General features: G+C 47.6%; 1 pseudogene; it reads left to right on the top strand.

The window, feature by feature from the left end:
- Positions 1-1,235: 1,235 nt before the first annotated feature.
- On the top strand, positions 1,236-1,354 carry LOC111736026 (annotated as a pseudogene).
- Positions 1,355-11,720: the final 10,366 nt, after the last annotated feature.

Below are 11,720 nucleotides of genomic sequence, written 5' to 3'. Positions count from 1 at the left end.
TTTTCTCAGCTGCCTCGGAAGAAAGAAGGTGTCGTGATTCCCAGATCGATATTCTCCATTCCTGAAAACTGCTGCGTGGGAGGCGGGTTCCTGAAAGGCATCACGCTCTTCCCTGCGAACGGCTTCTCATTTCTCATCAACCACGCCTTTCGCCCAGGAGAATGAGCACAAGGCAGCAAGTCTCGTATTGTAAAATTCAGATCGCTGACGACGGTTGAAAATGTGGACAAACCGATGGTCATTTGGGGTGAAGGATGGGAAGGCTTTAAAGTTTATTCTTTCTGTTTCTCTCCCGGAGATGAGAGAGACCTGTGGACGCCTCCGTGAACGGGGACTACGACACCCCTGGATCGTTACAGAACTGGGAAAACAAACTGGTGTGGTAGCAGGGGCCTGAGGGACAGCCCGGCCGGAGACCCAGCGCTGAGGCGGGCTCCCTGAGCTTTATACGCTTTGTGGCCTTAAGTGACTCAACTTCCGTGGGCCACACCTGCTTCCCACCTCCATCGAAAAAAAAAAAAAAAAAAGATGAAATTCGATTAGGCAATGTCTGAAAGTCTTTCCTAGAATGTCGAAGAATCCCATCTATCAGAAACACTGAAACTCCCCTACCATGAAGCACAGGCAGGGACTTGGGCCAGGTCACCTCTGTAGTCTCAGTACCTACCAGGGGCCAATCAAGGCTCTTCAGAGGGAAAGATAGCAAATAAGGACTTGACCTTCCTTTCTCCTTCACTCTCTCCCCGTCCATCCCAATGAACGCCCCTTTCTTGCAAAGATGGTTTGTGGTGAGTTTCACTCTATCTCACTGGCAACATTTCAATGCCCATGAACGAAGCTGGAGGGGGCCACTTGTTAGACCACTCGTAGTTAGCCCGGGGCTGAAGGATGTCGTGGGGTTCTAATTCCATGGAGGCCAGTGAAGGGTGGCCATGTGCAGGCTGCGTTCCTCCGACAAACCACAGCTGGCCACACCGGAGGTGCCGCAAGGTGGCGGAGGTGGGTCTGAATGAACAGTTACTGTGGCCGCTTGAGTCTGTGCTGTGGCTGCGTCGGGGGCACCAGTCTGTACTCTGTGAAGACAGACCCTGGACTTCAGTCCCAGGCTGACCACTTCTGTCTCAGTGCTGGGGACCCTCAAGTATGACTTGGACAAGGGACAGGAGATGAATAGGCAAGATGAGAAAAGTTGGGTGGAAGTAATTGAAAGGGATAGAAATAGATTTAAAATTCAAGGCTACGGCCATGCCACCCTGAACATGCCCAATCTCATCTGATCTCGGAAGCTAAGCAGGGTCAGGTCTGGTTAATACTTGGATGGGAGATCACCTAGGAAGACCAGATGCTGTAGGCAAGAAAAACAAACAAACAAACAAACAAATTCAAGAGAATTAGCACTATAGCAACAGTGCTAATTACCTACCCGATTATCTAGTTTTCTCTCTGTTCTCAACCAAAAAGAACCTGGTTTTATTGGGAGTGAATACTAAATTTCCTGACCTCCCTAATGATGGCCACCCGATATAGTTCTGCCCTATGAATTATAACCAGAAATCTCCTGGGGTTTGTTCAAAAAGCTTTGCTTTCTAGCTCTAGACACTGCCCCTTTTGTCATGCATCCCCTCCTTTCTGTAGCCTGGAAGTCAGACAAGATGGGTGGAGCTGCAGCAGCTTTATTGCCACCACAAGGGAAAAATTAGGAAAATCACAGACACTCTAATTCTGCCTTTTCAAGGTAGTGACCCAACAAGAACAACTCTAATTCCATACTTATCATAATAAGAGAGCAAAAAACCTCTTAATTGATGTAAGGCCCTACATAAGAGTGTCTGTAACTTACACCTGAATAGGCCTACCCTGGTTTAACCCGGTTAGCAGCACCCCCACTGCACTCTGAAACTTTCTAACCCAATCAGGCTTCTTGGGTTCAAGACAATTACATTTCCACTCTTCTTTTTACCCAACTCTCTTATCTATACTTCATGGAAAATTGTTTCTCTCTTAGGCTGCTTCTCTAGCATATTCTGTCTGAGCAACAAAGAGGAAGGCCAGGCAGCCTGATGTTTGCTAGTGACTTCTGGCTGTGAACACCAAGAAGGAGGCCCCTGCCTCCCACACACCTTCCCCAGATAGTGGAGGGCCCCTGCTCTCCATATGTACATCCTTGATGAGTCACAAATAAGATGGTTGTCCATCCTCTCCCGCCTCAGGCTTGGTTGGCCCTTTATCCTCCAGCCTGGGATTTCTGGGCAAAAGCTTGACAGATCTTCGGGGGAGTGAGAAGAGAAAAGGGATCCATCCCTCACTGTCCTGCTGAGGCTGGAGGGGCAGAGCTGCCTCCACACTGGCATTTCTTAAATTGATCAGGAAGGAATGAAAAGAAACGCTCTGAAGTGGAAAACACCTGCCTGCAGCTCCAGCTTGAAGGTCAGGGGCATTTGTACCATACAGTTGGAAGCCTGCTCTGAGCTCTGTAAAGTCGCTTGCCCTTCCACCACCAAAAGCAGGGGCATGCAGAAACCTTCCCCAGCCACTCCACGAAGCCCTGCCATGTCTACCAACTGCCACTGGGCTTGCCCCCTCCCACGATTTCTGAGCATACCCCAGAACTTTATGGAGATAAGACAGAGAGAGAGAGAGAGAAAGACCCAAAACACACAGTTCGCTGGCCAAAGGCTGAGAAAGATCAGAGCGAACGGCATGTTCCTTATTTGCCAGGCACTGTGCCAAATGCTTCACATATATTTCATTTAGCCCTTACAGCGCAGACACTATCATCTCCATTTGGAAGATGGAGAGGCTGGTGATCTGATGATGAGGTCCACTCTCTGGAGGAAGCTGGCGGTGGAGATGAATAGAAAGCAGGAATTGGGAGGGGGGGGCATGGTTTTCTTGGTTCCCTAGCACCCATCTGGAAGTGACCCTGAGTCACTCGGCTTCAGCAACGGGCAGGGGTTGTCTGAAACTGACCCCCTGCTCCTAGTGAATGGACTGGCCAAAGTCCCCAGGGCTTGGGTTTCGGGGCAGGGGGTCCACAGGGGTATAAATCCCATAGGAATAGTGAAGGAAGCTTTCCTACTGGGTGGACCCCTCCTCCGTGCTCTCGCTGTGTGCAGGGTGCCGTCCCCAAGGGAAATCCAGGGACCCGGAAAGCTGCTCCCCCAGCCAGGAGCACCCTGTGTATCTTCCACTCTGCAACCCTCTCCACACATTTCCACTGAGTCTGTGGGTATCTTTCTGTTGATCTCATCATCATGCTCTTTTGAGCACCAAGCTGCTTTTCTCCCACTCTGGCCCTAAAGCCTTTATAGAAAATTCTACAGGGAAGAGCTAATGGAAGAGTCCTTGGGTTCAACCGAGTGCTGGGATAAGCCCAGAGGAGTCCGAAAGCTGGGGGTTATTTGTCCCCAACTCCAGTGACTGCAGGTAGCCAGGAAGCTCCCCCTCTCTGCTTATATCTCTGGCCACAGTCTTCAAAAAGCTCCCCCCACCCCAAGTCAAGTCCTGGTCTTCTAGATCACCTTTGCATACCCAGCACCTAGCACGTGTTAGGTGCTCAATAAATACTTGTGAATTGAACTTCATCAACCTGGCACCCCTTACCTTTTCACATGAAGACAGCAAAAGGCCACATAGGGTACCCAGCACACTGGACCCTCCTGGCCTCACACGCTCTCCTGGCCCCATTACATTCTGCCACCTGGGAAACTACCTGCACATCCAAGATTTGTTCCAGCCTGGGGCAGAGCGGTAGGGTAGGGGCCTTAACTGCCCTGAGAGTAGCACTTTGGCCCTCTGAAGATGCAAGGGACACTGAAATGTAAACACAGCACCCTCCTGAGGCTTTCAGCTGGTCCCTGCAGCTCTCATTGGGGGACAGGGCTGGGGACAAGGGTCTGGGTGTCGTTCATCAAGTCTATGCAGGAGAATCACCCAGGAAGCTTTTTCGGGACATTCCTCAATGCTTGGGCCTGACTCCACAGTATAACTATGCATCTACTTCCTGCTTAGGGATTATAGGCCCAGAGCCAAAGTGCCCCCCAGATTCTCATCCTGCCTCTGTCACTACCCGTCTCATGATCTTCATCATGTCACTTCACCTCTCTGAGTCTCTGATTCTTCACCGGAGATAATGGAAGTGCCTACTTTTTAGGCTTGTTGATATGATTAAATGAGATTATGTAAAATGGCACAAATGGCCTGGTGCATGGTAGGGACTCGATAAACACTCATGCACATTTTGGCACATGGAGAAGGGGTGCTGGGGTGGCAGCAGACAGGGTCCCCCTCATGTACTGGGTGCTCAGTAAATATTTGTTTAAAAGGGTAAATGCAGGTGGAAGCAATCTCAATGTCCATCAGTGGATGAATGAATGAAGAAAATGTGGTATATACATAGAATGGGATATTATTCTGCCTTAAAAAGGAAATAAATTCTGTCACATGCTACAACCTGGATGAACCTTGAGGATATTATGCTAAGTGAAATAAGCCAGTCACCAAAAGATAAATTCTGTATGATTCCACTCAAACGAGGTCTCTGAAGCAGTCAAACTCATAGAAACAGGAAGTAGAATGGAGGCTGCCAGGGGCAGAGGGGAGTGGGGTATGGGGAACTGTCATTCAGTGAGCAAGTTTCCACTGTGCAAGAGGAAAAAGTTCTGAAGATCTGCTGCACAGCAATGTGAACATACGTAAGACCAGGGGTCCCCAACCTCCGGGGCATGGACCGGTACCGGTCCGTGGCCTGTTAGGAACTGGGCTGCATAGCAGGAGGTAAGTGGCTGCGGGCAAGCGGGCGAAGCCTCATCTGTATTTGCAGCCACTCCTCAGTGCCAGCATCACCGCCTCAGCTCCACCTCGGATCATCAGGCATTAGATTCTCATAGGAGTGCCGGTCCCTGGTGCCACAAAGGTTGAGGACCGCTGTGTAAGACTACAAACTGTACACTTAGAGATGGTTAAGATGGTAAATTATCTTAGGTGCTTTTTTTTTTAATCACAATTTTATAAAAAATGTTAAACACGTCCCTAGACAGAACGAGTGGTCATCAGGCCCAGGACTGAGCGGATGGCCCATGGCATGAGCAGGGAACACAGGTGGAGCAGGGCCATAGCCCCTGGCCCTTTGGACCTGCTTCCGGAGGGGAACACAGCTCAGGATCAGAACCAACAAGACTCATCAATTCACAGCCTCATTGCAACCTGGGAGCCGTGTGGGGGCTTCCAAGACGGAGAGGGTGACTCTCCTAGACAGGGATTGTAAATGATGGCTTCAGTCGTGGGCCTTAAGAATTTAACAGTTTCCGCACCAGAACCAGACAAGTTAACAATAAAAAACACAGCAGTTGTAAAATATTATCTTAATTAACCCAAATGAGCTGTTTCCAGAGGCAACCTGGCAAGGTATACACCAGTGATCAGTAGTTAGCTAGTTGAAACTCTTTCCCACTGTAGACATACTGTACCCCCTCACTGTCCCCTCACGTCCTCCTGTCCCCTCCAGTCCTCTTGTAGCCCCCTAGGATGTCACCGCAGTATCAGCTGCTGCCTGAGGGTCTGACAGGCATGTCTCTCCCGTGGGCTGCTTTCCTTTGTATAATTAGATCAATTATCCTGCTGCTGACAATTACTGTCATTGCTCAGTGCCATTTTTAGTTTATTTGGCGGTTATTCTTCTCTCAATCAAACTGCAAATCTGAGCGTAAATGACTGTTAAGAAACACTAAAAGATCTCTGCCTTTTTCATGAATCTCTTAAGAGTTGGGGTGGGCAGGAAGGACGAGACCCGACATGGACTGGGTACGGTCACACGTCCTTTACGCCCCACAGCCCGGCTAAGTGGGTACACATACCTATTCCACAGACAATGAAACTGAGGCTCAGGAACACTACTTTCCTCGTCTAATGTCACCTAATCAGTGAATCCAGGACGCAGTGGTCGTATGCAGGATGAGTGAAAGTGGGGTGGGGGGAGGGGAGGGTGAAATGTTAACTTTCTATTAGGTAAAGGGGGAGTGGGGACACCTCAAGGAAACACCTTTTGAGAGCTTCTGAAAGTAAAATCCATCCGTAAGAAAATAAAATAAGATGTATACCTGAAACTAATACAATATTGCATGTCAACTATAATTGAAATAAATTTTTAATTATTTTTAAAAAAGAAAACAGGTCAGGTTTACAAGAGCTAGGACTGGGAAAAGTCAACGGCAGTAGAAATAATGTTACTTTTTAAATTAAGAACAAAGAACAATAAAAGATTCAGGGAAAGAAATAAAAGACTTAGAGTCATGGGCTCTGGTTTTGTTTCATCAAAACCTCCTAGAATAACCTTGGTCAGTTCTCTGAAGGACACAAGAAGCAGTGACCAAGAAGTGGCGATGGCTGGGAACCTCGCACAGGGCTGGCCAGCGAGAGGCTGGGACGAGGGGGGGCGGGGCGGGCTTCTCCCATTCCACCCCAAACTGGAACCATTCTCTTTAATATGGGGTTCCAAGTTAATATTTTGTTTAATGTGTTTTCCTTCTCAAAAACACTAGAGGTGTATAGCGATGGACTCACAGTGCCTCGACCGAGTCGCTGTTCAATCAATGCTAGTTCAATTATGTGCATCCCAACATCCTCCATTTCAAAAAGAACGAACCAGGGCATCACATTCTTGGCTCACATTAAATTTTTTCAGTTCAAACACACAGGTCATTTTCACATGAACAGACGCCAAATTGGAAATCAGGGCTCTTACATCCCGTATTAATTTCTTTAATGCAAATAAGCAATGAGCACATAGCTTTAGATAAATTTATAAATTAATCTGATGACGTTCAATTAGCTGGCTTTGAACCAGGAGAGGAACTGGTAACTGAGACACCAGGCAGAACATCCTAAAAAAATCCAGGTATAAAAGGCCATCTTAGCTACTTGGAAATGGGGCAAAAAATGAGTAATAACCATAATAATTACTAATAGACACTAAGCTCTTCATAAGTGCTAAACCATTTTACTTTTGTAACACTCTCATGAGGTGAGGCTATTGTTATCTGTGACTCACCCAAGATCACAGAGCACGGGATGCAAAACCCCCGGCTGTCTGGCTCCTGAGTCCCCATTTTTAACCACCCTCACGTGGGCTAAGCTCTCGGCAATGCTGCCCGAAAGAATGCCTGCTGTGTGCAAGACCCTGGTCCAAGTTCACCAAGCACTACTAGTGCCTTCCGCATTTTAGGCTTAACTCAAATTTCATTTCAAATTCCAGTCCACAAGGAATCTTTCTATGAACTGGCAAAGCCTCAAATGGAAACCTGGTCCCCTCTTTTCGGCCTTGGAGGCTTTGTGGATGCATAGACCGCACACCTCCACCAGCATCTCCCCCCATAGAGCCCGCCTACCCTCGCCCTGTTTCTGCATCTCCGAAGTGAATAAGCAGAGTGTCGGGATGATCTTTCCAGAGACCTCTACACAGAGTTGGCTTCCAGCTAATGAGATTGACTTGGCCATCGTCCTAGGACTCCAGCGTTGACTACGCATTTCAATCACGGCACCAAGAGTTTGACGTATAAACAGAAGATTCTCTACCCAGAAGAGAAACTCAAATTTCCCAAACCCACCAGGCTCTGGCTGCTGCTCTAAGAGACCTTGACTGGAAGTCTTCTCAATGGCTCCAGCCCCTCCTCCATCTAGGCGACCTCCCCAGCACAGTCATCAAGGCCACTCCTCCCCGATGGGAAGAACCTGAAGGACGTATATGACAACGAACAGGAAAGTTCTTTTTTTGTTTTTTTACCACACATTCAGCACTCAAGATGAAGTGAGCCACGTTCATCATTGCAAAACTGAGTGCGAAGTGCTGCCGTTACATTGCCATCTCCTCCCTCCCACCCAGCCCACTTCCCTCTAATCCTCCTCATACCCACCCATCTGCAGTAAGGGGAATTTCCTTCTAGAGCTAAGTAGCTGACAGAGTGCCTACTGGGTGCCCGGGGCTGCCAGGACACTGTTTGCAGAGGATGCCAGCATGCCCCGTTCGTCAGCAGCAGCCTCTGCACAATAATTTACTATAATCTCAAAGGCAACCTCTCGTCAGCTCGCCATGCCAAGGGCTGTGTTCCTCATTCCATTATTCCAAAAGGGATCTTTTTTACCCCCTTCTTGTCTACTTCGTATGCGCTGGCACAAAACCCGTAATTTGCCAACACACAATACTCTTAACTCCTGGGCAATTGTCCAGATGAGTTGGTGCGTTAAAGATTTTATCCTTTTAAAAAATTGCTCCCTGGTAAAAGAAGCCATTGAAGGCTTCATGCAGAAATCACATCGGTCCACTCCCTTAGGTTGGCCTAGACTGCTTTGAGAGGAAAACACTTGGAGTTTAGAATAAAACAGATTTGAGTTCAATCTTAGCTCTGCTACTAATTTTGTAACCTCAGGCAGGATCTTGAGCCTTTCCAAACCATTTTTCCTTGCCTGAAAAAGGCTCGTAATAACATGTGCCTAACAGATTGGCTATAAAGATTGGAAATAGTACGTGTAAAATGCCCCGTAATGTAATACATTGCCCTGTACATGGAAAATACTTAACACATTATAGCTCAACTGCTGTTAGGATTATTATTAATAATAAAATTACCCCACATCTATATGGCAGGGGTTAGTTACCTTTGTTTTAATACATTGTTCTGTGCCCTAATGCTGTTCCACAATTTTAACTGACAACGTGTTGGTTATTCTCTGTTCCCTCTTCTTTCCATCCTCCCATCCATTCTCTATGGGTCTCTCTTTCCCAGGAGGCTGACCCCATCCATGGACCACACCAACCAGGCTCCATGCCTGGCTATTGGTTGACCTCTTTTCAGTTTTGGCCAATAAGAGGAAAGCAGCTGAAGGGGAGAGAGAGAAGGAGGGAAAGAGAAAGAGAGAGAAACAGACAGAGAGAAGAGTAGACAGAGGAGATAGATTAGGGCACATCTTCCCTGCTTCCACTGCTGTCCTATTGGCCCATCCCTCTAAGCCGTAGGGTGACAGTGGTTTGACTCTTGCCGGTCTCAGGTGCCCCAAATCTTGTTGGTTTCCTCGTCCTCGCTCAAATCTCTGTAAGTGGTTTCTTCATTAGAGTCTCTGAGCTGAACTCTGTTTCTGGTAGGAAACAGAGTTCTGGTAGGAAATCCACAGAATTACTACGGCAATCCCTTCAGGGGCTCCTCATGATGCCGCCTAAGGGGAAAGGTCCCAAGGGGGCCCAGCATTGGCATGGCCCCAAATGACTTTGTTCCTAGGTTGGAACTTTGAATCCCTGGCTGGACTCAGTGGAACCAAATACAGACCAGGCACCTGTGCACATTAGATGCCTAAGGCTCTCAGGAATGTACATTCTATATAATAGCAAAACGGTGGAAACCATACAGATGTCTGATGGTAGCTGGTTAAGTAAGTGGGGGTTACAGAAAGAGTCAGCCTCCATGGTGGCTCCAAATGGTCCTCCTTCCTAGTATCCACATCCTCTCACACTAAATAGGGCCGGCTTGAGTGACAAGGAGAATATCACCCAAGTGACAGTGTGTGACCTCTGAGGCTAGGTCATATAAAAGACACAGCTTCTGCCTGGCTTTCTCTCTTGCTGAGAACATTCACTCCGGGGAGCCCAGCCACTGTGGATGCCTTGAGTGTTTCCACGCTCAAGCAGGCCAGTGGGACAGCCACATGGAAAGTGGCCACTTTCCAGCCATGTGCGTTAACCACCTTGGATGGAACTAGGTCCCCCAGCTCTGGTCCAGCCTACAGAGGAATGTGGCCCGAGTCAACACCTGACTGCAACCCGCACCAGAGGCCCCAAACCAAAACTGCCCAAGCAAGCTACCCTCAAACTCCTGACCCATGGAAATTGTGAGAAATAATGATTAATGTGGTTTTAAGCCACTAAGTTTTTTAGGGCAATTTGTTATATTAATAGATAACATGTTGAATTATACACTTGAAACTTAATGGATTTTGTTGATTAATGTCACCTCGATAATTTTTAACAATAAAAAAAAGATAACATGGAAAAGAAAACATCATACAGTAGGTAAAAATCTTACTTTGCAATATTTAGTAAAGTAAAAAATGTTCAGAATCTGTTAAGTGAACAGAACAAGATATAAGATGTGAGCCCATATTTTAAACAATGTGTATTTTTATATATTCATCAAAAAGGACTGGAAGAATATAAATTTAAATGTTTATGATGATTATCTTTGGGTAGAGGAATTACAGTCCTTCTAATCTTCTTTAAGTCTTCCTGTGTTTTCCAAAATGATCACTTTTTATAATCTGGAAAAAATGTACTTAAAAAAATAGCTCTTCTGGTATATTAAAAAAAAAAAAATGGAAATTTATTTTATATAAAGTGAAAATGTTTGGCTTCAGCTCTCAAGAGGGCCCTGTTGACTTAAGTCAGGACAGCGTGAAGAAGCATCTGACTCGCAGGTCACCCTCGCCACTTCCTGATCTCATTCTGCTTCCTCCCGTAGGTCTAGCCTGGCTGTGGCTTGACAGCTGACCAGGCCAACCCATGGTGTCCTTGAGAGAATCAAGGAAGTTGGGAGGTGAAAGGAGTCTCTGGGAGGCTCTACTGGCAGCACCATAACAGGCTCTTCTTGAATACTTCCTGCGACGGGGAGCTCACCTCCACATGAGGCAGCCCATCCCTCAGCAGGCGACTCTCACTGTCAGAAACGTCTAGGGGAGAATGAATGGGTGTTCCTCTTACTTATTTAGCACACAAAGAATGAATGGCTGGTCTGCCAGCTCTATGACAGTAGGCACTTTGCTTTGCTCCTTGATCCTTTGCACCTAGTGCACTACCTGGCACACAGAAGGTACTCAAGAAATAGTTGTTAAATAAAGAAGTGAATGGGTGAATGGATAAATAGTATTTGCCAGGCACTCAAGTCTCTGGGGATTCAGTGTGGAGTGGACACACCCAGCCCTGGCCTTCCCTGAGCTCAGAGTTTGGCAGAGGAGATGGGCATTAAAGAAATAATGAATTACCACCATGATGAGTGCAGTGAAGGAGAAATTCAAGGGGCCATGAGAAATCTAGAAGGTCAGAGAAAAAACGTCCCTGAGTAAGTGATACTTAAGACAAGGTCTAAAGAAAAGGTAGGAGATGGACAAGAAAAGAGGGAGCGAGGGGGCAGAGCATCGCGGCCAGAGGGCGGCACAGGCGGAAGTCGCCAGACGCTTGGCACGGCGGAGAAGCAGAAGAGTGACAGTGGGGAGGAGCGTGGAAGGAAGGGTGGTGAGGAGACGGGTGCAGCGAGCCACCCGGGCCACTGAGAAGCCTGATGCAAAGGCGTATGAAAGCTTCTCCCCACAACCAGGTAAGAAGCGTGCAAGCCATTACCTGGGTCCATCCCCCAGGAAGCAGCTGGCAGAGCCGGCAGCGCTCTGAACAAAAGACTCAGAAAATAGACCAAGGAGGAAATGACATGAGCAGGGTGCCGGAGAATGTGGCCCCCACCATGAAGGCCCTTATAGAACCAGGTCTGCTGACATCACCACGACAACCCGCTTGACCACGGCAGGCTGGCAGAGCTGGAGAGGATGAGGAAGCCCGGAGGTTGATGGCGGCCTGTGGGAAGCCTCGCCAATTTGTGGGTAGGTGTTCACCCCTTTAGGATAAAGAACTGTGCTCTGTAAACTCATCTGCTTTGCTGCTGTTATTTTTTTCTCATTTGGGATTTGTT

This window comes from Pteropus vampyrus, unplaced genomic scaffold, assembly GCF_000151845.1.
Source record: "Pteropus vampyrus isolate Shadow unplaced genomic scaffold, Pvam_2.0 Scaffold16, whole genome shotgun sequence".
NCBI classification, from domain to species: domain Eukaryota; kingdom Metazoa; phylum Chordata; class Mammalia; order Chiroptera; family Pteropodidae; genus Pteropus; species Pteropus vampyrus.
The sequence above is the reverse complement of the archived record's forward strand: the minus strand, read 5'-3'. Positions and strand labels throughout refer to the sequence as shown.